The sequence below is a fragment of the Saccopteryx leptura genome, chromosome 2 (genome assembly GCF_036850995.1).
Source record: "Saccopteryx leptura isolate mSacLep1 chromosome 2, mSacLep1_pri_phased_curated, whole genome shotgun sequence".
NCBI lineage: Eukaryota > Metazoa > Chordata > Mammalia > Chiroptera > Emballonuridae > Saccopteryx > Saccopteryx leptura.
This window is the reverse complement of record NC_089504.1, coordinates 137,329,113-137,355,686: the sequence shown is the minus strand read 5'-3', so window position 1 is coordinate 137,355,686 and position 26,574 is coordinate 137,329,113. Positions and strand designations below refer to the sequence as shown.

At 37.8% G+C, this 26,574-nt stretch overlaps 1 protein-coding gene and 1 pseudogene across 5 annotated transcripts in view; one reads left to right on the top strand and one right to left on the bottom strand.

The window, feature by feature from the left end:
- The window catches only part of DENND5B (DENN domain containing 5B), a 200,638-nt gene that overhangs the window by 14,984 nt on the left and 159,080 nt on the right, over nucleotides 1–26,574 (top strand). The window lies entirely within an intron of this gene.
- Nucleotides 25,108–26,056, bottom strand: LOC136393149 (high mobility group protein B1 pseudogene; annotated as a pseudogene).

The following is a 26,574-nucleotide window of genomic DNA, read 5'->3' as shown; positions in this document are numbered from 1 at the left end:
GATCCCAGAGGCCTTGTGATGTAAATCCCTTTGTTGTCCCTGATTTTCTCCTGCCCACGCCTGGAGAATCTAGGTTTCTGCTTTGAAGACCATGTTTTCTTGCCCTGCTCAGCTTCCTCTTTTATGTACAACACACTTTTACTGTCATTTATACATAAAATACAGCAAATTCTTCTATATTGTGAAGAAATAGCCAGACCAGGCAATGGCACAGAGTTAGAGTATCAACTTGGGATGCTGAGGACCCGGGTTTGAGACCCCGAGGTCTTCGGCTTGAGCAGGGGCTCATCTGGTTTGAGTGCAGGCTCACCAGCTTGAGTGTGGGATTATGGACATGACCCCATGGTCACTGTCTTGAATTTGAAGCCTAAGGTCGCTGGCTGAGCTACAGCCCCAATCAAGGCACATATGAGAAAGTAATCAATGAACAACTGAAGTGCTGCAGCGACAAGTTTATACTTCTCATCTCTCTTCCTGTCTGTCCCTAGGGCAGGGGTCCCCAAACTATGGCCCGTGGGCCGCATGCGGCCCCCTGAGGCCATTTATCCAGCCCCCACCGCACTTCCGGAAGGGGCACCTCTTTCATTGGTGGTCGGTGAGAGGAGCATAGTTCCCATTGAAATACTGGTCAGTTTGTTGATTTAAATTTACTTGTTCTTTATTTTAAATATTGTATTTGTTCTCATTTTGTTTTTTTACTTTAAAATGAGATATGTGCAGTGTGCATAGGGATTTGTTCATAGTTTTTTTTTACAGTCTGGCCCTCCAACGGTCTGAGGGACAGTGAACTGGCCCTCTGTGTAAAAAGTTTGAGGACCCCTGCCCTAGGGGTCTGTCCTTCTCGATAGATAGATAGATAGATAGATAAAGTGTGAAGAAACATTGATGTGGAAGTGGTACATAAATTAAGTTTTCAATTGTCTTCATTCCTCAGTACAGCTTGGCACAGGTTTGCTCAGACTAGGGTTTTTTTGTTTGTATTTTTTTTTTTTTAATTCAGTGAGAGGAGGGGAGGCACTCTCACAGACTCCCACATAGAGAGACAGACTCCCACATAGGCCCCAACCAGGATCCACCCAGCAAGCCCACTAGGGAGCAATAGTCCAATGCTCAGCTACCAAGCTCTTCTTAGCACCAGAGGTGGAAGCCATGGAGCCATCCTCAGTGCCCTGGGCCAACTGAGCCATGGTTGCAGGAGGGGAAGAGAGAGAGAGAGAGAGAGAAGTGAGAGGAGGAGAGGTAGAGAAGCAGATGGGTGTTTCTCCTGTGTGCCCTGACCCAGGAATCAAACCCGGGATATCCACACACTGGGCTGATGCTCTACCACTGAGCCAACTGGCCAGGGCCCAGACCAGGATTTTTCGCCCTTAATTCCTTTTTCAAAAATCACCCCTGTTTTTACCTTAGTCCTCAGGAAGCCACCTCATATTTGCTGGTTTTTTGTTTTTTTTTTGTCTCTTTTCTATAGAAACCTGATCTTTTGGCAAAAATTTTCAGTGTCACTAAAACCTTTGTGAAAAAATTTTTATGTCTAATGCAGTGATTTTTTCAACCTTTTTCATTTCATGGCACACATAAACCAATTACTAAAATTCTGTAGCACACCAGAAAATAGTTTTTGCCAATCTGACAAAATAGATGTAATTTTAATTCACACTAGATGGCTATAACTGAGTTGGTTGTCATTTTTTTATTTGACAATCTACAGGAAAAGTGTCCCTGACTAAATATTCAGGTATTACATGTTTTCAAAATTCTTGCGGCACACTGATCGAAAATCGCTGGTTTAACTGAATCCTTCAGTTACCTTCATCCCCAGCAGAAACTGGGAAGAGTTTATTTCCCATAACTTCTCAGGTTTCCTACTTTCTCTAATATCCCTTGTTTCTTTCCTTATCTTTCTGTCATAGTCCTTTGAGAAAACAGGGACATTCTTCTAGATCAACAGTATTCTTCCAATATATTGAATTTATATTGCTTGTTTTTTTTCTGTAGCTCGTACTAAAATGGCAAGGAGGGATTGTTTCCCAATAGGCAGATCAGACAGAAGTTGTTTTGTGGGGGAGGGAGCATCTCGAACTGAATGTTCGCCCTGTCAACTGGCATTCAGTAAAGATAAGCTTAAGGATAAGCTATGACTTCCATGAGGATAGTGTGAGCAGTAGGAATTTAGGACTGGTTGTAGATTTAAAGCTTATGGATGGTTCACTTCCCAGACCTCAGTGTTTTGTTTTGAGTTTTTAGGTTAATTTCTCTTCAGTTTAAGGAAATTTAAATGCCTGGGGTAGAAAGATAACAGATTGTTTAAAAATGTTTTCCATTTACTGTCTCAAGTGTATTTTTTTTTTTTTTGATAAATAATTTTTTGTCTGGATTTTAAAGTATTCTGGCTGAGCTCCAAGGAAATGAGCTTTTGTACTTGACTTCATTTGCTTTGTGCCATTGTTCACGAGAATAATGACTGATTTCACAGTTTATTAAAACACAAGCATTGGTACAACTGAGGTGATTATGCCAAAATAGGTTATTATTAGTTGTTCTAACTCCTGTCTGGCAGTGCTTATTTTTCCATTGGCAGCCCTGGTTACGGTCTGATTTTAAATAAATACATGAAAGCTGTATGTGCTTGAATATAAGATTTTGTGTATTCTTCCTAGTGAAGGACCGATGGGCCTCACTTACTGCAAACCACTTGTGAGCCTCTTGTCTCTGGTGGAAGAGGCTCCTTGGGAGAGCATTAAAAGTGTGAGAGATAGTGAAAAGCAAAAATGAAAACCACACCTGTTATTCCAAAATTCTCTTTTCCTGATCTGTCAATCAATTGCTCACCCTCTCTTCTACTTGGAAAACAACTGTTTATGGTTAGAGTGGGAGAAATGGTACAGGGATATCCAGACTAATGCCCTAGAGTCCCCACAGATTTAATTGCCTGCTAGAGGAGTCATTATAGAGTCTCCTTTACAAATGTTGTACCTACTGAAAGTTTAACAAAATTGCATTCACTATTTCCTGGAATGAAATCTCTAAGCAGGAGTAAAGTTTAGCTTTTTTTGAATGTGGCCATAAGGCCAAGCAGTAGACATAACTTGTTGAATTGTTACTGGGCAGAAGCCTTGATGTGAAATGTCTGTTGACATGTATGCACATTAAGTATTTATTTCTGTGCCCCATTGAACTCTGTTGAATAGATTAGTCTATTTTGTTGAAAGATGGTAGTCTTTGAAGGACAGCTGAAACATTGGTGTATGTGTGTGAAAGAGACAGGTCGTTTTTGTTTTTGTCCCCCCCCCCCCCCTCCCACGTAGGGGGAAGATAGAAGTAACTTAAATACTTGCTCTTAAAAATAAATTCTTTTGTAAAATTTTGATTTGCCTTGGGGCATAAAGTAGAGTATAAATGGCTGTATTATTTTAGTATATACAACAGAATAGTTTTTGAATGTCTTCTAAAATAATGAGATATAGTCTCCCCTCAAGTGTGGGAACTATTCTGCACCCTGTTCCCTGACCTCTACCTTTTGACCCTGCTGCTTTGTGCTGAGATTACGGGCCTTCAAGTTTTCCTCCAGTCTACCCAGATTTCCTTACATAGCAACATAAAGCTTTAAGCTTCCTTAAAAGATGTTCTTAGCATTGAGCAGAACATTCAGATTCAATCATGGGCATGGATTTTGTAAATCTTTTTCATTAAATTTTTCTTAATCTCCTACAAAAGAAATAGAATCACCAGGTTTTGTGGCTATGTATGACTAAATATGTTTTTCTTTTGAAATAAAACATCAGAAAATAATGTTGCCTACTTAGAAAGAGGCTAACAATTAGAGCTTTCCATGATAAGAGAACTTGAGAGCCCCAACTAGGTGTTACCTACCTAGTGTTGCTTCTTTAGGTATGAGAAGTTAAAATGTGGATTCTGAGGGTGTCATGCAAGAGCAACAAATCAAATATTTTCAGAGAGAATCAACACTTTAATCTGCTTATGTTATATCAAACACTTTCTTAGACACCTTAGCAGATGCCTAAAATAGGGTAGGAAGAAAATCAGGGACAGACAATAGGAGATGAACTCATTTACTTTTGTGGCTTGTTAGTAGTTCTTATAAGAGTGGTTTTTCTTCTTGTTTGTTTGTTTTGATTTGGTGGGGGTTTTTTGGGGGTTTTTTTTTGGAAAGAGGATAATATTAGTGTCAAAATAAGGGTTTGGACATTATCTGTATTTTATTAGTTTCTTGCATACTCTGTTAAAGTTTATCTAGAAAATTAAGCATTTTCTCTGATTCAGACATTTTAGTAGTAGGGCTTTCCGCAGAATGTCTGTTTAAACACCGCTAGAAGAATATATAGTAATGAAGCTGTAGGACATTGGTTTACATGGCACTTTCTTGCTACTGTTACCGAAGACTCCACCAGGAGTGAGAATGGAAAAAATTCAATAACTGCTTGTAAAAAAATTGTGCTTTTTAAATTATAAAATTAACATATGCTTAATTTAAGAACTGGACAATGTAGGATTGAATTAAAGAAAATAAAAATAATCACCTATTATCCTAAAGGGGAGGAATTTAAAATAAAAATTTCTGGTCGCTAATTAGAAGCCAGAGAGTACCTGTTTATTGTACTGTGGTTGTTAAATGAGCTGAGCAACAACCCAAGAAACACAAGATTTTTTTTTTTTTATCCAAGTCTTTGCCACTGATTTAGTGAGTAAACGGCATCTGTAAAGACCTTCATAATTGATTGAAAGAGTGAATGAATAAACAAAATGGAGTTGCCTACTTGACATGTTTACTTTGAGGGATAAAAATTAAGTCCGTAGTACTTGGAATATATTTTTTTAAACCAAACTCTTCTTCTTCTTCTTTTTTTTTTTTTTTTGTATTTTTCTGAAGCTGGAAACGGGGAGGCAGTCAGACAGACTCCCGCATGCGCCCGACCGGGATCCACCGGGCATGCCCACCAGGGCGCGATGCTCTGCCCATCTGGGGTGTTGCTCTGTTGCAACAGAGCCATTCTAGTGCCTGAGGCAGAGGCCACAGAGCCATCCTCAGTGCCCGGGCCAACTTTTCTCCAATGGAGCCTTGGCTGCGGGAGGGGAAGAGAGAGACAGAGAGGAAGGAGAGGGGGAGGGGTGGAGAAGCAGATGGGCGCTTCTCCTGTGTGCGCTGGCCAGGAACCCAACCCCGGACTCCTGCACGCCAGGCCGATGCTCTACCACTGAGCCATCTGGCAGGGCCTAAACCAAACTCTTCTATACTATCAGAATTAAAGTGAAATGAGAAGAGTAGCTTTGAATCTCAAGAAGTTAAAGCTAAAATAATTATTAAAAATTCTTTTCCTATTATGGAAAAATGAGATAGAATACAGAAGAAAGAAAAGATAGTAAGCAGAAGAGACAGTTCAGTGACAAATAAGGTAAACTCTTTATCTTCGTCTCATTGGGAATCTGATTTATTTGTCTTAAGTAGCAGAGAGGAAATATATAGGTTTAGATGGCGTGAGAAACCTCTGATGGAAAAGGTGTTCCTTTCCCTTCAGGTTGTTGGGAGGGTAGAGTGGTTTAGGCCGGAGGCTGAATCTAGAAGCCAGAGCAGATCTGACACTTGTCCCTCAAAGCTCCTTTCCTGTCTCCCCTGTCAGGTCTGTGTAAACATTTCATGATCAGTACTGGCACTGGCTGCAGAGAATACAGAGAATGCTTGAAGTTTCCCCTTTGTTGTAGTAGAAGAATAAGAACAGAAACAGTCTTTTAATTGTCTTGGCAATATTTTGGCTGTTGGTACTTTAGATCTCTTCTGTAAATGACTTTTCTCCTGAAACACACTTATTATGAATTTTGTATTTAAACCAACCAAATAAAGATCTCAGGATGCTAAAAAGAAGGGATATATTTGTCACACTACATAATTGGAAAACCTTTAACAAGGACAAATGTGCCTCTCTCATTTCCTTTAAACCTATCAATTTAACAAGAATATGACTTTTGTTAGTAATGACAGTGCATTCCAATTTTTTTTTGAGTAAACAAAAGTCCTCTTCTAAAAAGAAAAAGACATTGAGAGAGAGAGAGAGAGAGAGAGAGAGAGAATTCTAGTTCTTATCTGGATAGGTATTATTTGCATTTTTGTTTCTGTTCTGTTATTTTTAGGATGGGTTGAATTGAGATGAATTTTAGTTGCTCTAAGTACTGTGAGTGGCATGAAAGAAAGAGAGGCAGACCATGAGGAAGAGGGGCTTATTTATGTCTGGATCGCTGCTTCCACTTTTTTGTTTCTAGAACCAGATGCATACAGTACACATTTAAAAAAGAAATGTAGAGTAGCCTGCTTTAAAACTGTTCATGGAATGGGAGAGGAGTTGGGAAGAGAGGTTGAATCTAGCTTTTGGAGGATTTTTCTGTCAGAATGCTTGTGGTTATAGGTCAAAGAGGACCTAAGAAATAAAGGAATTTGGCTGGTTCACATAGCAGTTTTTTGGGGGTGGGATGTGCTGGTATAATTTGAACAAAGTTCTATTTCACCGCAGCTCCTTATGCTCTGTCTGTCCCTAGCATTGACTTCCTCTTCAGGGTAGCTTCCTTCATGGTAATAGTGGTGCAGCAGTTCAGGCTTCACGGTTGCACATCACACCTTCCCTGAAAAAGACTTAACTTACCCCATCCACTGCCCACTCATGTCATGAAACAAAAATTTGGATCATTGTTATGATTAGACCACCGGTTTTTTTTTTTTTTGGGGTCACATTTCCTTGGGGCTCATCCTTGAACCATGATTGTGGCAAGAAGGATGGGATTAAAGTGATTGATTGGAGACCAGTTTGTGATAGAAATGACAGGACTGCTTCTCAGTGGGAAAGGGAAGAAAGTGCCCACTGGGGAGCAGCGCAGCTGGAGGCTAGACTACGAAGAGGGCCCCTTGAAAGACAGAACAGAGTCCCTCAAAGGTCTGAACGAGGAACGGCATGCTCACAGCTGTGCTTTGGGAATATCCCTCTGGATGAGGGGTATAGAATGGGGTCAGATTGAGAAGAGACTAGAAGTGGGGGAACCAATTAGGATATGTTACAGTTAAATTGGGGGGAAAGGGCCTGAATCAGGATAGTGTCCATGAGAGTAGAGAAGAGAGGATGAATATAAGAGACAGGATAGACATTAGATGAATGGAACTTGACAACTTTATTGTATGTGAAGTTAAAGGGGAGGTGAGACACACATGACTGAGACTGTGGGTCCAGGCAGCAGGGATGGGGTAGTGTTGTTCATGGACGGAAGGAATAGGAGGAAATAAGTTTCAGAAGATGGATGGTTACATTAATTTTGAATTTGTGGCAGTGATGGAGCTGGTATGACTTTATTTTCCATTATAGCAGGGAGGCTTAAAACCATTTTCACCACATTTTAGGATGATAGTGGTGATTAACCATGTAAAAGGATGTGTATGTAAGCAAGTCGTGGAGCTAGAACTTGAATTAAAGGCTTCAGATGCACAGTTCTATATTCTTTCCATAATATCACACTTACCTCTATTTATAGACATAATTCATGCATTCTTTCTCTTTCCTTCCCTCTCTTTTTCCCTACCTCTCTTCCTTTTTATAAGGCAACCAAGAATGTGTGCATGTTAATTTATTTTTTGTGTGTATGTTAACTTAAATCTGTTTTTGTAAATATGAAGTGTAAAAATACCATAATTAAGAAAAATATAGAAACTGCCCAGGATACAAAGTGAAATTTACTTTTGAGTTAGGATAACTTGTTAGGCATTTGTAAATAAATTCCCTATTTTCTGCAGTGCTTCAGCTTGTAGTTAAAATGCACAGTTGTTTCTGTGGCAGGCTTTGGTAGTGCATTTAGAATGCATCTGTGCTCTTCAGCTATGAGGCAGTGAACCATATGCTCTTTAACATTTTGGAGTTTGTACAGCAGACGCTGTCGGACCAATTTGAATTGCTGGTGCATGCACTGGGTTCTAGGCATTCCCTCTTAGAATGTGCAGGTCAACTGGTACCGCCCTACAGCTGCACTGCTCATAAAAATTAGAGGATATTTCAAAATGAATATGAAGCAATAAAATATCCCCTAGTTTTTGTGAGCAGTGTATATGAATGAATTGGCTGATGAGTTGCACGGAGTGCTCACTAGAGCCTGGTGGGATGTAATTGCTCAGTAAACATGAGCTTCATCCTCGGTAAGATAGTTGATGTGATTAAGCCTCAAGCACTTTGATGACATTTAAAGTGTTGCTGGAACTCTCTTTTAGATGTTCAAAGACAGTCCCCTGGGGTTGTTTCCTTTTTTTCACTGAAGGCCAATTTTATCTATTATTTTTAAAATATATAATGCATTCATGTGGTATCATTTTCAGAAGATACAAAAAGATTGTTAAAAATATGCCTCATTCCTTTCCCTGCCATTCAGTTCCTGCCTTTCCTCAGGCAGAACCATCGTTACCACTTTCTTGTGCATACTTCCAGAGGTGGTCTCTTTGTTCATGACATGTTCATTACTCTTGGAGTACACTCCTACCTATGTTTCTTTTTCAATTCTTTTTCACTTATTGATTTTAGAGAGAGAAGGGAGAGAGAGAACGAGGGGGGGAAGAAAAAAATTGATTTGTTGTCACACTTATCTATGCATTCATTGGTTGATTCTTGTGTTTACCTTGATGGGAATTGATTACACAACATTGGCATATCATGGTGGTGCTCTAATTAACTGAGCTATCTGGATTGGGAGAGCTTTGATATATTTTTTTTTCTTTTTTTTTCTCTGAAGCTGGAAACGGGGAGAGATAGTCAGACAGACTCCCGCATGCGCCTGACCAGGATCCACCCGGCACGCCCACCAGGGGCAACGCTCTGCCCCTCCAGGGCGTCGCTCTGCCGTGACCAGAGCCACTCTAGCGCCTGGGACAGAGGCCAAGGAGCCATCCCCAGCGCCTGGGCCATCCTTGCTCCAATGGAACCTCGGCTGCGGGAGGGGAAGAGAGAGACAGAGAGGAAGGAGGGGGGGGGGTGGTTGAGAAGCAAATGGGCGCTTCTCCTGTGTGCCCTGGCCGGGAATCGAACCCGGGTCCCTCGCACGCCAGGCCGACGCTCTACCGCTGAGCCAACTGGCCAGGGCCTGATATATTTCTTTTACCCACGTTATTGCCTTTTAAAAAATTTTTTATTTATTTATTTATTTTAGAGAGGAAGGAGAGGGGAAGAGAGAAAAAGACAAGGGGGAAGAAGCAGGAAGCATCAACTCCTATATGTGCCTCAACCAGGCAAACCCAGGGTTTCCAACTGGCGGCCTCATTGTTCCAGGTCGATGCTTTATCCACTGTGCCACCACAGTTTAGGCCCATACACTTTTTTTTTTTAATTGAGACAAAAATTCACATAACCAAAAGTTATCCATAGACCATTTTTTAAAATTCATTCATTCATGCATTCAGTTTTAGAGAGAGAAAGAAAGAGGGGAGAGGAGCAGGAAGCATCATCTCCCATATGTGCCTTGACCAGGCAAGCCCAGGGTTTTGAACTGGCGACCTCAGGGTTCTAGGTCAGTGCTTTATCTACTGTGCCACCACAGGTCAGGTCTGTTATTGCCTTTTTACTTCACTTTATTAGTAATATTAAAAATAAAGGTATCATGCACATTATATTGTTTATTGTAGGTCAGGTATAGTCCCTAGTTTGTAGTTGACAACCATGCTGAAAGATGTTAAAGGAGTTGTTTGAGTTTGCATTGCTAGTGGCAGAATTGGAAGGTTCTTCTGGATTCACATCCAGGCCCCTTTGATTCCAGAAGAACTTAATTACTTTTATGTGTAAAACAGCTCACCTCTTTAATCTGATGGAAAGCAGTGCACTTATACTTTAAAAAGTACAGTAATAAACCCATTATATGTTAACTCACATTCTGAATGAAAATGGGACCAACTTTGGGGTCTTTGTACACATTAGAATGATAGATTTTGTTGGTTGCCCATGTGTTTTAGAAATAGATTATTGCCTGACCTGTGGTGGCACAGTGGATAAAGCGTCAACCTGAAATGCTGAGGTTGCTGGTTTGAAACTCTCGGCTTGCCTGGTCAAGGCACATGTGGGAGTTGATGCTTCCTGCTCCTCCCCCTTTCTTTCTCTCTTTCTCTCTCTCTTTCTTTCTCTCTCCTCTCTAAAAAAATATTTTAAAAAATGAAATAGATTAACTATGTGTAATTGACCAAAGGCACTCACATAAGCAAGACATCCAAGTTGGTTGAGGGCTCACCAACATAAAATGTAAAAGGACTCAAAGATATAATCCTTACTTTTAATAATTGAAATCATCCACAAGGGTAACTGTCCGTGTTTCATTAATAAAAATTTTATTTAAGAAAAATCACTTTATTATCTGGAGAAATACAGACAACATGTTTTGGTTTATTTAACCTTTCTTTGGTGAGGTACATTTCTATAGATTATACAGTATCACCTTGACTTTATGGAGTCTTGCTATGTTAAGTGGAAGTTTTGATGGATTATGGTGGGAAAGTAGGAAATTATTCAGTGTAGAGTATGTTTTGTATTGTCTGTTTTGAAAATTAAACTAAAAAACCCCAGCCTTTTTGATATGGAAAATTTCACACATACGCAAAAGAGAGAATAGTATAATGAATCCTCATGTGCCCACCAACTAATTATCAGCTCACTGCTAATTCAGCTTACTCCAGTCTCACTCCAACTTACCACCACAATTATTTTGAAACAAAATCCAGATTTTATGTATAGTTCTTTAAAAAGTGAGTTTTGATTTTCTATTTAATCATCAGATCCCCATTATAATCAATTTAAGTAGTGAAACAATATGAAACATTATAGTCTCATTAACCAAGTGCAGTAATTAAATTGAACAGAAAAAATGTGTGCTTTTAGCATTTTAAAAGTTATATTGACAGATTTTGAGAAAGTAAGTAATTATTAAAAGCATCAGGGTTAATTCAACTTGGAACTTTAGAAATCTTAGAAGGCTCTTTCTTTCTTTCCTTTTATTTTAAAAAATAAAAATCCCACAGCATTTACTGTCATCTGTAGTAACACAAGTGTAATCAAAGCAGTATGAATAAATGTTTTAAGAACTATATTCCCAACAAAGGACACCTAAAAAACACAAACTGTAGTTCTTCTCAACCATTTCTCACTTCATTAGTCATTTCTAGTGGGAAGCACTCTGGAACGGAGTAATATCTTCTTTCTGTGTAATCCTACCGAGTTGTTTTCTTGACTCGGTTTTACAGTGAATCTCTTCTGTATCATCTAATACGAGTTCACTTACTCATCAAATCCAGTGCTACAGCCCTCTGTCCACATGTTCACTTGCTCAGAAAGCCACACCTGAATCCAGAGATCTATTTTGCAAGTATCTGACAATGAGGTTGTTGGTCTGTATCATGACCTTCTATGCTTTCTGGCCCTGGCAGAGTGGAAGCTGACAAAGACCACACTAAGTAAGCCCTGTGCTACTTCAGAAAGCTACTTCTGGAATCAGAAGGCTCTTTCTTTTAACGTTGTTGTTATAAATAAGCTTGTCAGTAGGGCTGCTTGATTGTATTAGTTTACTATTTCTGTGGAACAAATTATCTTAAAATACAGTTCTCAAAATAAGCATTTATTCTCTTGCATACTTTCTGAGGGTCAGGAATCCAGGAGCAGCTTAGCTGAGGGGTTCTGGCTCAGTCTCTCTCCTAAGGTTGTAGTCAAGCTGTTGACAGGGGCTGTAGTCATCTCAAGGCCTGGCCCAACTGTGGCTGAAGAATCCACTTCCAAAGTCACTTGTTCCTTAGCACTTGAGTCTCTTCATAGGCCCAAATATGTCCTAGTGACATGGCCACTGGCTTCCCTCAGAGCAAGTGATTGGGAGGGTAGATAAAGGTGGAGACAGTATTTTTTTTTTAATATAACCTAATCTCAGAAGTGGCACATCATCATTTCTGCCTTACGCTATTGGTCACATAGATCAACCCTGGCACACTGTGAGAAGGAAGTCCACAAGGCCTTGACTACCAGGAGGACAGGATCATTGGGAGCTATTGGAGGCTGGCTACTACACAGATTTTGTCCATGTTTTTCAAAGCTTTTAAACTTCTGATTTAGGACTTAGAATCTTTAGCTATGATTTCAAATAGAGTATGCCCAAACTATAGTAGTGTGCAGGGTTTTGATGCAGTCTGTACTTGAATAAATAGTAAAGATCTATTTTAGAAAGGCAGTGTGACAGAGTTCTTAGTGCAGGCTCTGAGGCCAGGTTGCTTTGGGAAAGTTACTTAAATTCTCTTTACCTAATAATAATGCTATTCTAATTCCTATTGGGATTTGCTGGCCAAATGCTTAGAATGGTGCCTGGGACATAGTAGGTGCTCAGGTGTTACGTGATTGTTATTTTTATTGCCAAATAACTTGAGAATACAAGTGAACTCAGCTGCTTTTGTAGGCGTGAATGTTGGCAGATGAGTGGAGAGGTGGGCAGAGACCAGTGTGCTGTGGGAAGGGTGAACCTTCATAATCAGTTGTTAACTGTTATGCTGTTGTTAACCCTTGGCAACTAGTGCTTATTTTAAACTACTTTGTTTAAAAAAGAGTGGTTAGGCATTTTTAGCACTTCCTTTGTCCTTTTTTGCTTCAGTAATAACACCTGGATTCATGCTTCAGATTTGGCTGTATAGGGTACACAGGTGTTCTTTTCTTTAAAAATTTTTTTGATAAAAGTCCTACTTTGAAAGAAGAGTTTATGATGGTATTGCTCTTTAAAAAAGGAAGATGAATAGGAAAATGAAAAGGGTGGTAGTGGAAGGAACTGAAAACTGCTTGCTAAATTACATAAGGAAGCATTTGGCTGTGGTCAGAAATGTAGTTGTTAGCCAGCGGCAAGTGAACCCATCTGGCACACTTTTTCATTATTATTCTGAAATATTCATGGGCTCCAACAGTCCCTTGCCTTGTTTCTGTTCATCCTCACATCTTCTCATCTTCCAGCAGCCAATCTGGAGTTCCAGTGGGTTGCCCTTGTTTTGTTTCCTTGTTGCTGTGGATAATCAATAACGAATAGACAGACAAGGAAAAGTTTGTGTATATTCAAAAATTCTCTTGCAAAATAAGGCATGGAGCAAATCAGTTAGGATTTGAAAACAAAACATTGGCTAAAGTAATCCACTCTGTGTGCTTTAAGGTAGCTAGAATATTTTAAACCCCTCTGAATTATGAACCTCCTCTGATCATTAAGCAGTAGCTTTCATTTTTATTAAAATTTTTTTTATTTAGAGAGCATTAGATTAATAAACTTTAAAAAATTTTATTTGTAAAAGGCATTTGTAGTGTCTTATTAATTTCCCAGAAATTTCTTGAAATGATCTAGTATGTAGATCCAGGGAGAGCTACATTCTATTTTTCTATTTTAAAAAGAACTACTTCAGAATGTTGATAGGATTATTTAGCATTCAGAACCAAGAGTTCTGAAAATTGGTCTTATAAATTTCTCTCAAAGCATGTGAGACCACTGTTTTTACTGAATAGTAATTTGAGATTTACCTAGTTATTCTCACTTTATTTTTAAGAAGAAACTTTGCCCTATTAGGAGTGTGTTCAGTATTCAAAACAGATTTTCTTTCATTAGCTCCCTATTTTACATTGGAAGAGAACCGTCTTGGTTTTTTAAATTGAATTTATCAGGGTGACACTAGTTAACGTAATTATACTGATTTCAGGTGCCCAATTCTACATATACAACACGTCTCCATACACCATATTGTGTGTTCACCCCCCCCCCCCGTCAAGACTTCCTTCATCACCATCTATTCTCATATACAGTATATTTTTTAAATAATTTTTAAGTTAAATATCCTCATATTTTTTTAAAAAGAAGGTTGGCTATTGGTATTCATACCAACTGCTGAACTTTACCTAGTTGAATGGTAAATTAAGATTTTAAAAACAGAGTGGAGTCAGTGTTGAAGAATAGGGGCTGTTTATGTCACGGGTTTTTATGATACGATTTTAAAAAACTTTTATTGAATTTATTGGGGTACATTAGTTAATAAAATCATAGGTTTCAGGAGTATCATTTTATAATACTACCTCATCTATATATTGTATTGTGTATTCAGCACCCCAAGTTTTTAATATGGATTTAATGTTTAATTTTCCTTTGGTTCCTCTTCTTTTAGCTCAGGTCTCTTTGGCTGCTCTGGTTTTAAAAGATGAAGAAACATAATGGCTTTATTGGGGTCAGTGCTTCCCAGAAACCTGGCTGAATTTACTGGTCAATGGGACACATTTGCCGCTTTTTAAACAAAGGGTTGAAGGCCTTGCAGACTGCCCATCTGTCTTAGGAAGCTTTGTGTAGTTAATGTGCAAAAACAAGTTTTACTTAGAGGCAGAGGGAAGCCTTTTTCTACATAAGTATTTAGAATTTTAAAAAAAGCAGTTTCTAGGTAAACACTTAAATTAGTAGTTTTGTGCCATACTACATGTTACCTGACTGTTCTCATGTGTTAGAGATGAATTGAACAGAATTCATTCTTGTCACTGAAGTAATTAAATTAAAGGTATTACAGAGCAGTTTTTTTTAGAGTAGAAAGGAAGAGGCTGGGAATTGGTCAGGTGCTTTTATCTATTATTTTCATTCATTTTACTTTTCTTATAAAATCACTGTCATTACCTAGATCAGACATAGCTACAAGCTATTTATTTGAAATTAAACTTGTCTTTCAGTGAGTAATTTTGTAGTATAAAAAGTGTGCACTTTTTATCTATAGGTACTTAATTTGCCATTTTTATTTATCGAGTAGACTTTTGGGCACTAAGGAGATGGGGCTGGTCACGTGTATTAACATTATTTCCAAGCACTTCTTTCTGCTCTCTAGACTTAAAGCTACTTGAGGGAAACCATTTAGTATAAGTAAGTAAGAGTATGGGTTCTGGGGTTTCTAAAGTGTCTCAGATTAAATCTGCCATTTGTTAGTTTTACCTTTTAAACTTTCTAAGCCTTAGTTTATCGTCTCTAAAGCAGGGGTGTATTTACTCATTAAGTTGCTGGGTTGATAAATGAGAGAATATACAGTGTCAGGGGTACATAGGGAAAATAAATAGGACCTGACCTATTCACCTCTGTCACCCCCCAGCACCTGGTACACTGCTGTGCCAATAATATTGTAGATGCTCCTGGTACATCGGCTGAATGGGAAAACTTTAAGAATGTGTAGCCATTATCAATGTAATTGATAAATATATTGAAAACAAAAAGAAAGCTTGTGTGTTTGATATTTGTACATCATTTTGACTGCAGTCACTACACTCTTGAGATCGTATCAGCTCTTACAATAGACCTGACAAATATGAGACACTCTTGTTACATGTTTGAATAAATTACTGAATTTCATTCCCCTTTGAAATGGAAAGTTTTTGTTTGTCTCTTTATGTTTTCCTAAACAGATTGGAGTTTTAGGTATCTTTTTTTGAAAACAAACTAAATTAGGAAGTCAGATGTTGGTTAATCAGATTTCAAAATGATGAGTTTTTCTGTTCTTATTTTAAAGCTGAGTATCAAATCTCAGGTAAGCCTCTTTTCTTAGAGACAAAACTGGCACAGGTATATGGAGCAGAAATTATTGTTTATTTGCATATACCTGGAATCGGGATATATTTCCTTGCTGTTTCTCTTTTGCCATATGTAGGTAAGGAAGTCCTTTGCTATGCTTTAGATTATTTTGTTGTTTTTTTCCCCGGAGACTCTTAAATTAGTATGTAATAACTGTGTATCTGTTACTCAGATAAGGGCTTCTGACTATAGACCTTTTTGGTACCTATCTCCTTTCTTTGTCCTTTGCATAGAGATTTCTCTTTTCAAGTCCCTAAACATGTCTGGGTCTTGAAAAAGGTATCAGCTAATCTCCTATTTCATTTTCTCATAGGAATATATTCCTTCTAGTTCTAGTGTTTTCTTCCACAGTCTTTGCTAGGTAAAATGGGTTCACCAAAGGTAAATTCTTCTTGTGTTTGGGGTGGTGGTGCTGGTTGCCATATTAGATAGAGTGGACAGAGAAAGTGATCTTGAAACAAAGGCTTAAAGGAAGTAATGGAGTTAGCCAAGTGGATAGTTGGGATAGGCTAAGAGAACAGGCTGGACAAAAGCCCTCAGTGGGGCCTTAGTGGTTGTCTGATGACTTAACCCTAAGGAACCCAGGGATTGAAGAGGGGGAAGAATAACAGGATGGGATGGCAGAAAAGTCACAGGAGGCCAGATCATAAAAGGGCCTTGTAGCATTCATTGAAAGAGCTTTGGTTTAACTCCAAAGGAAATGGTGAGCCATTTCAGGGTTTTAACAGAGATGAGACCTCTGACTTAGCTTTAAAAGGATTATCTGGTAACTCCCTGAACACTGAATTATAAGAGTACAAGGATAGAAGCAGGGAGATCCATTAGGAAGCTTGCAGTAATCTAGGTCAGAGATTGTGGTAAGTCAGAAAAGATGATGAGATATGATCAGTTACTGGATACATCTGGAAAATTGAAGCAATAGGATTTTATTACCAAATGTGGAATGTGAGAGGAATGGAGGAATTGAGCATGGCTCCAAAAGATTTGACTTAAGCAACTAGAAAAATGGATTTGGCCGTCAGTTTCAACTGGGAAGACTATGGGTTGCATAAGTTGGAAGAAGGGTGGTGCAGAATTCACTTTTGAACATGCTGAATTTGAGATGCCTATTAGATATCATAGTCAAGAAAGCAATTAGTGTCCTGGCCAAATGGCTCAGTTGGTTAGAGCATTGTCCTGAACCACAGAGGTTGCTGGTTCAGTGTCTGGTCAGGGGACACACAATAACAGACCAAGGTTCCTGTCTCTCCTATCTCTCTCTCTCCCTGCCTCTCTTTCTAATCAATAAAAATAAGAAATGAAAAAAAAAGATAAGAAAGCGATTAGATGTATGAGTTTGGATTTAGGAGAAAAGACAAAGCTGGAATTATTTTTTAAATTCTTAATACTGGATGAAATTACCATGGAAGAGAATGTACCGCATTTCTCCATATATAAGACAACCCCATGTATAAGACGCACCTTAGTTTTGGGGCCTGAAATTTGAAAAAAAAAAATGTATTACATAAAGTTATTGAACTCGTTTTATTCATCATAAAATTCATATATCCTCATCACTGTCTGTGTCTGATGACAAATCACTGTCTTCAATAATGAGCGCAAAAGCAAGGTGAAAAAGCAGGAAATGCAAGTAAAAAAAAAATCTACAACCACTGTATAAAATGCACTCAGTTTTCAGACCCCACATTTTTCAAAAATGGTGCATTATATACATGGGGAAATATGGTAGATGGAGAAGAGAAAAGGGACCAAATAGCTCATAAACACTGTAATGTTAAGACCAGTCAATATAGACATTTAAAACATTTTAGGGAAAATGTTACGAGTATTTTTTAAAGACTAGCATAGTTAAGAAGGAAGGCAGCAACACTCAGAGTATCTCTTTTTTCTTTTTCCTTTTTCCTTCCCTTGTCTGTTCTTAAAATTTTTCATTTGGAGAAGTGATAAAGCCATCTCTCTTGTTTGTCTGGCTGGCTCTCAAACCCACGTTGTTTGCTCGGCAAAATGTTATGTCCTTACTCAAAAGTCTCATCAGTAATAAAATGGTAAATAAAATTGAGTGCCTCCCCCCCAGAAAAAATTTTTTTTCATTTGATAGTAAGCTCAAGGTCAGAGTGAACACGGAGCTAACCTTTTACATGGTGGATTGACATCTTTTGATTTTGTTCCTTTCTATTTCATTGAAGTTCTTAAATCCTCGGTTAAAACTCAAGTATGTGTTTACTGAACATATTAATAAATGCTGTCAGATTCTTACATTTCCACTTGCCTTTTATTAAGCTGAACGTTGAAACAGTACAGGCAGAAAATATCCTTCCTGCTAACAATATATTAGTATTATAAATTTTGAAAATGACTAGCTGTTAGACATACTAGGGTTTTAAATTTTTTTCTTGTGCTTTTTTCTCCTTGCCTGTGATAAGTCCAAAATATTTGTGTTTTAGCAACTTAATGTGCATAAGCAGTACATCATAATGAATGATAGTAGCTTATCTAGCTAATGGAAAACCCTTGCTGGTACTTTCAATTAGATTAATGGAGCTGATTCTGAACTATAATGGGACTTAGGAGTCTGTGGCCTCCTTTCTCCTCTCTTCTTCCATGCTCTGTTCCCAATTCCTAGACTTGGCTTTGAATCTGATATCTTTAGGGAAAGTAACTTATGGAAAGTAGCTTGATTTGCCATCAGTACATTTTCCTTACTAATGGAAAGGTTAGACTAAAACAGATTGGAGACTGATTTTCCCTCTTCCTCAGTAATAAGGGCTCTCATATTGGGATGGAAGAAAGTTTGCTTTTCATTTCTCACCTGTAGTTAAAACTTTTGTTTCAAATGACATACACGATTGAATTAAGGTGCATTTGGTGATCGAATGACTGATACTTACTTGAAGGGACAAGTATACTTTTATTTCTTCTCCATACAGATAATGCTTCAGAAGTGATGCTGAAAAAATTGGCATTCAGAAGAGTCTTAAATCATACCTAATGAGGGATGAAATTGTGTTAGTTGCATTTACTAATAAAAAAAATCAGTATCAGATAATATTGATGCGGTTTCTAGTTTGAAGAACCAGAGTTTCAAATACTAAAATAAACTTCCAGTTGTTAAATGGATGCAGTCAACGCCTAGTCATTAGATTGATTTGTGTTTAGGTTTTACTGCTGTAATTAAGCCAGTTCTTTAGGAACAGGGAGTTGATTTAGAGTACTTGCAAAATGTGTTTTTCTTCATCAGTATGAGTAGTTTTCTGGTTTTATTGATGGAGTAATGGGTTCAGAGAAGTTTTAATAAAAGCTCAAATTTTATTTGTAAGGTCAAAATAAACCTTGTAAATAAAAGTTATGACAGTTGGATACAAACTAAAAGACTCGGAAAGGTACTTATTTGGATCTTGCATCCAAATTTTAGGAATTCCGGGGAAAACTTTCTGTGGACCCTGGAAGTCTGTAAGTCTCCAGAGATCAGAAGTCTGGGGTTCAGTGTTCGTATTTTGCTGCTCTTTGCAGTTTTACTGCAGTGATCTTTGATGGGGAAAGTGAGAGCTCATGTTACTGTGAAATGTCACCAGTGCAGTTGCCTTTTGTTCCAAGCCCAGGAAAAAAAAAGAAGAAAAACAAAAACCGGGAAGCTCTGATCCATCTTGGTATATCACATATAAGGAAATTTAGAACTGTTCAATTACTGAAAAGAACAGTAAAATGGTGTGGTCTGTGATATACTTCCATGTTACTTTAAAATGGGCTCTGTTGTCTGAGTATACCTAGAGCTAGATTCGCATGACAGTGAGCTCCTGAAGTCTAGTCTGTGTGGTTGGTTTTGTTTGGGGTTGGCAGAGCTAAGAGCAGCTTCCCCTGTACTGCTTCTGATGTGGCAGGAGTGGTGAGCATCCCCCTGCTCGTAACAGGTTACTGATGGCTCCCACTGCCGCAGCTCCTTTTCTCATTTCTCCTTTTCCCTACTCTCCAAAAACCCTGAAATGTAGTCAGTGGTGGGTGTCTTTCACTTCTATTATTATTTTTCTATTACTAAGCTTCCTTATTCAGCCCAAGCCTTGAATTTTTACTTCCAACTTTTTGTTTAAAAAAATATATATAGGCCCTGGCCGGTTGGCTCAGTGGTAGAGCGTTGGTCTGGCATGCGGGAGTCCCAGATTCGATTCCCGGCCAGGGCACACAGGAGAAGCACCCATCTGCTTCTCCACCCCTCCCCCCTCCTTCCTCTCTGTCTCTCTCTTCCCCTCCTGTAGCCAAGGCTCCATTGGAGCAAAGTTGGCCCGGGTGCTGAGGATGGCTCTGTGGCCTCTGCCTCAGGCACTAGAATGGCTCTGGTTGCAACAGAGTGATGCCCCAGATGGGCAGAGCATCGCCCCCTGGTGGGCATGCTGGGTGGATCCCGGTTGGGCGCATGCGAGAGTCTGACTGCCTCCCTGTTTCCAGCTTCAGAAAAATACAAAAAAAAAACAAAACCCAAACACATAAAAACAAAAATATAAAAGAGACAAAAAGTAATACATAAAAACAAGAATATAATTTTATTTTAAAACTGATTGTAAACATATCATACACAATTTTGTAGGAAATTCAAGCTGTATAGGAAAATATAGTATAAAAGAAGTAAAAATGAATAGCAACCCAACTGTTGAGAGATAATTACTGATACGTTTTAGTGGAGATCATCTCTCTATGTAAGTAAGATACAACATATAATAGATAATTTATATTAATTTAATATATAATAATGTAACTTTAATATGTATGATTTAAATATTTTAATTTAATAGAGCTTAATTATTATATTTCATTATATACAAATACTGTCTTAAACTTTAAAAACCCAGTAATACATTTTGTAGATGATGATGTTTTAGATCTCTCTCTCTCTCTCTCTCTCTCTCTCTCTATATATATATATATATATATGTATTTTTAATGTTTATTTTATTGACTTCAGAGAGAGAAAGGCAGAGAGCAGGAGAGAGATAGGAACATATCTTCCTGTATGTGCCCTGACTGAGGATTGAACCAAACAACCTATGAGCATTGGAATGATGCTTTAACCAACTGAGCCATCCAGTCAGGGCTAGATCTATAATTTTAATAGTAGAACACCACCATGTACTTGATGATGTATCTTTGTTTATTTACATACTGTCTTCTTGTAGAATCTCAGATTGTTTTGAAACTTTTTATTATAAACAGTATTGCAGAAAACTTTCTAGTAGAAAAATCTTTGTTCACACTTGAAATTATTCCTTTTTTTTTTAAAGTGAGAGAGAGAGAGGCATCAACTCATTACTTCATTTAGTTGTACATTGATTGCTTTTTATTTTTTCTCTGGGTCCTTAGACCCATGTTGGGGGCAGCCTCCCCTGAGACTGCCAGTAGGGGCATCCGTGGGAGCGGGCACCCAACTCTACATGGCCCCTGGAGGGCCCATTTTACCGGAGGAAATGGGTAGGGGCAGCATCTTGCCGCCTGATTGCTTTTTATATATACCTTGATGAGAGATCAAACTGGCGACCTTGGTGTTCTGGTTTGTTGTTCTGTCCACTGTGCCAACACTGGTCAGATGCTTATTTTGTTTTATGTTATTTATTTATTTACTTACTTTACTTACTTACCGAGAGAGAGAGAGGCAGGAAGAGAGAGAGATGAGAAGCATCAGCTTGTAGTTGCATCACTTTAGTTGTTCATTGATTGCTTCTCATACTTGCCTTGAGGGGGAGGGACCTCAAGCTAAGCCAGTGACCACTTGCTTAAGCCAGTGATGTTGGGCTTCAAGCCAGTGACCTTGGAATCATTTCGACGATTCCATGCTCAAGCCGTTGACCCTGTGCTCAAGCTGGATTAGCCCACGCGCAAGCCAGTGACCTCAGGGTTTCGAACCTGGGTCCTCAGTGTTCCAGGTCGACATTCTATCCACTGCACCACCACCAGTCAGGCTTATTTCATTTTTTAATGCATATTGCCAAACTACTTTTCATAAAGGCTGTGAAGGTTTGCTCTTCTACCAGTGTTCTTGAAGCAATATTACTGGTTTTGACATTTTTAATCCTTCACTGTGTATTTTGTTAAGAAAACACTCCCCACTGGTTCAGAATCTCTTTATTCTATCAACAATAGGTTTAATAGTGTTTTGCAAAGTTCCTGGAATTCCCAGATGTCATAAAATTCTCTTTTGAAAATTAAGAACGGCCTTTTATGGAAGCCCATATGACCAAAACCATTATTTTTCTAAAAAAATATATAGATACCATAATTTGAGTAATATTTGCTTCATAAAAGAATTTTAATATTAGGTTTCATTTACAGTACTCCTTAAAAAATCAATTTCTTTTCTAAGAATGAAAAAAAAGGCTGTGCCTTTTTAGTGTAACAAGAAGACTTGTTTATCATTGCTGATGGGAGAGAATGATACATTTTAAATCATTTCTGAACTTTCTTACTGAAGCCACAATTAGAAAATGAGCTTGGCTTTCAATGTAGTTGTTTATCAATCCTATGCTAAAAGGCCCAAGTTTTTAGCTGCATCCAATAATATATTAATATATTCTCTTCATGTGGAAACTATTGTATTGACTTTTGAAAAAATACATAACCACTAATTAATTAAATTGGACCTCTTGAAGATACTCTTGCTGATAAGATAAGGGCTCTCCTTTTCCCCAAAGAAGGAAGGGGTTTGATTAATTTACAGGTCTGCTCTAGCATATAATACAGTATTTGGAAAAATGTCAGGCTCTTAAAAATTAAAAAAAGTTATATAGGATGTTCTCTTACTTGTCAATTGAATTATTTTCTAGAAAGATATGAAAGTCTAAGAGGGTGTTTTGATGGGAATCAGGCTTGTTGAGAGGCAGTGTGTTATGTAAGGAAAACCCTGTTCTCAGAATCAGATACTCTGGGTTTTACTGCTGTTGGGAGAGCTGCTTGCTCTCTAGGCCTCAGTTTTCTCAGCCGCGCTTTGCTAACTTGAATGAACATGCCAATGCCTGGAGATCTTGTTACACTGCAGAATCTGGTTCAGTAGGTCTGTGCTGGGCCTGAGAGTCTGCATTTCTAACAAGTTCCTGGGTAAGGCCAGTGCTGCTGGCCCAGGTGTCACAATTATTTAAACAGCAAGGAAGTAGATGATATCTGTTTCCTTCCAGCTCTAAAAGTCCGATTCTAACTCGAGCTATTCTAGATATTAAGTTGAATATCTTCACATTTTTTTATATTTTTAATATTAAGTGAAAGAAGACAAGTGTCTTTACAACTTTCAAGTTTGCTAGTGAAAAAATTTTTTTTTCTGATTGTGTCTAATATTTGTTTTAAAATACTCCAGCACTCTTTCCCTTAAAAAGTTGGGAGGGGATGAGATAAAATGAGAATAACAAAATATTGGTAATTGAAGTAGTGTGGTGGGTACATAGGGGTTCATTATACTTTTCCTTTATTTTCTATCCTTAGGTGTATGTTTGAAAATGTATTTTAAAAGAGAAATGTAAAACACAAAAATAAATGTGAATCTGCCAGGGTCACAGACTGAGCTATTTATATATACGTATGTATATTTATTCTCTCTCTCTCTCTCCTTCAGACACTGGTTTCTCAATGCCAGCTTGTCTAATAGGAAGCAAGGTGGCAGTCATCTGAGAGAACCTCTTTGAAGGAAGAAAGCATAATGTGTAATAAAGCACATTTGCTGGAAAGAGAGAAACTCAGAGCTGCAGTTCTCCATGTGTGAGACTTGAGCTATTTGTTTCTCCCTTAAACATTGGCAAATGTGTCTGTGCCAACTAAACTTAACTGTGTTAGCATGATATTTTTGGAAATTCACTTTGCAAACTAAACTCAAAATAGCTTTTGGTTGCTGTTATTGAAAGTATCAATCAAATATTACCATTTTAAAAAATAGGATGAAGATACTTAAAATAGGGTACAGGAAGTGTATATGCAACAGATGTTTCCCGCTACTCCAGGGTTCTTTTAGATGTGGGGTTATATAGTGTTGCTTTTTAAATCCAGAATGATTTTACATTCTATGAAATAAAAATTTGATTCCAACTAAATTGTATTTTTCAGGAAGGAACTGAAAACAAATAAAATGGAGAAAGAGCATATAGTTCAGAGAACTTTGTTTTGGTAAGGATTTGGAGAAATGATCAGAAAATGATTATAGAATGACAGCTTAAGAAATAACATGTTGATATTAACAAACAAATATGCTCCTATATAAAGCTAACGTATCTAGATTAATTATATAGGTCATATATAGAGTTAATAATTTGAGAATTATACATATATTTTTTCTTTTCCAAGTGAGAGGAGGGGAGATAGAGAGACAAGACTCCGTGTGCTTGAACAGAGAAACAATATGACCTTTAGTCCAGAGCTGTGATAACTCTTGATGCCAGGATTCAGGGCTGTGATAACTCTTGATGCCAGGATTCAGGGCTTTCAAGCCTCTTAAAATCGCACTCTGACTCAGACCCTAAAGTGAACCTTTAGGGATAATGAGGATATGAGGCTGGTGATTCTTGTCAGTTCAGGGAGTTCAAGTCTCACAAAAATCGTAGACCTTAGGGACAAGTTTACTATCATGCTTAAGGACAAAACAGGACATAAAATGTATATATACACATGGGTTAAATGAACTAATACAAAGGAAGTGCTAGCCCAGCTCTTATCACATAGTAATTAGTGTTTGGTATTGTGTATAGAACTGCAGAGAATTTAAGCCAACTTTTGTCTGCTGTTAAATGTATTTGGAGCTTTTTAAATTCAGAAAAGCGTGAATTTCTTTAAATACCTGAATAAACAGAACCAAGTTGAAAATAATGATTAATCCTGTCTTTGCCTCTCCTTTCCTTCCGTGTTTTACAAGAGGGCCTTCCTCAGTTTTACCCATTTCTTTAATTTAAAAGCACTTTTTAGAGGCCTGTAGTAAAAATAGATGAATTTTGGCTGATTATTAGAAGCAGAAGAAATTAAGCTAATAACCTTACTGCTAACTGACAGCAACAATTTAAATTTAAGGTCCTAGACTGTGTTCCCCTAAGGTTTAAAGCTTTCAGAAATAAATGTACTTATTCTTTTAAGAAAATTCTTTGAAGCATGTTCTCAGAGAATCTTGACAGATTTTCCCTCTTGTTGCCAATGTTATTGATTGTAAAGGTATGAAAGTGTATTCTAGATTTTAAAATTCAATATTATTTCAATTCTGACATATTTAGTTTATGGTTTATTTTGATTTCCAGGTCTCTAGGAATATTAATTTTTAAACTTGAAAGTTTAAGCTATGGTGAGTTTATGGATCCCATTGAGAATGTAATGTTTCAACCTTCATTCAAAGTGTTTTGTTTGTTGTTTTTTTTACTAATAAAAAAATTGTATTTACTAAGAAGCATTCAGAATGTCAACAAAACAGCTGCAACTTTTTTTTTGCAATTACAGAGTGGTATTCAGTTAACAGAACAACAATTATTTCCTATAAGCTGCATCAGACAACTGAAAATGAAAATACTACCATCCCCATATATAACTAATTTGTACTGTGCACCAAGAAGAACCTGCTTTAAATTTCCATGCTAATTTACAACCCCCATACTGTACCAGGCAAGGTTAGTGGCTATTGAAAATACCACCAGGACAGGGCTATCTAAAGACACATTTGGTAGTGTGTTAACTATACAAAAAAAGACACTGTACAGTTTAAAAACAAATCTTACACAGCCTTACATTTCAATTTTTTTCTTTAAAAGGAGTGAGTTGTGTACAGGGGGGTTAAATGCTTTATAGACAAGAAAAAAAACTGCGCTAGAACCAACTCATTCATCATCATCATCATCTTGCTTCATCTTCCTCCTCTTCCTCATCCTCTTCATCTTCCTTGTCTTCCTTCTCTTCCTTCTTTTTCTTGCTTTTTTCAGCCATGACAACTCCCTTTTTAGCCGCATCAGGCTTTCCTTTAGCTCGGTATGCAGCAATATCCTTTTCGTATTTCTCCTTCAGTTTAGCCTTCGCCTCGTAAGGCTGCTTGTCGTCTGCAGCAGTGTTATTCCACATCTCTCCCAGCTTCTTTGCAACATCACCAATGGACAGGCCAGGGTGCTCTCCTTTGACTTTTGGGCGATACTCAGAACAAAATAAGAAAAAGGCCGAAGGAGGCCTTTTGGGTGCATTGGGATCCTTGAACTTCTTTTTTAAGTTTTCATTTCTCTTTCATAACGGGCCTTGTCCACCTTTGCCATGTCTTCAGATTTTCCTTTCTCTTTAGCAGACATGGTCTTCCACCTCTCTGAGCACTTCTTAGAAAACTCTGAGAAATTGACTGAAGCATCTGGGTTCTTCTTCTTTTGCTCCTCCCGGCAAGATTGCACAAAGAAAGCATATGATGACATTTTGCCTCTCGGCTTCTTAGGATCTCCTTTGCCCATGTTTGATTACTTTTCCTCAGCAAGCAGTCACCCAGTGCCCATCCGGCTCGACTTGCCCCGGCACTGTCTCTATGGAGCTCAATGTACTGCAATGGCTGTGTCCAAAATGTTTTATACAATTTTACACTTTTTACAAATATCCTGAAACTTGCCCATTTATTGTTTGTAAAAAAGTTGCTCCTCCTTAGGTATAGTATTAGTCTATTTCTATTTAGATATGTGTCCCATTGTATTCAGTTTCATTAAAATTGAAATACATTGCTATAGTGCTGAATTTGCATTATACAAACGTTCTAGATCTTCTACTTGAAGAAATAATAAAACAGAGGAGGGACAGTTGTGCTAAATGATTTTTTGAAGGGTGTGGAATTCAAAGCAATGGCTACTAATATGGTAAATATAGCTGTACCTGCTTTTATTACTTTGTCTTTTTAAAATGCGATTCTTTAAAAAAAATTGACGTAATTTTTTGTTGGACATTTTTTAAAATGCATTTTCTTTAGTGATGGTTGTTTAATTCTTGTTGGGAGTCTTGAAT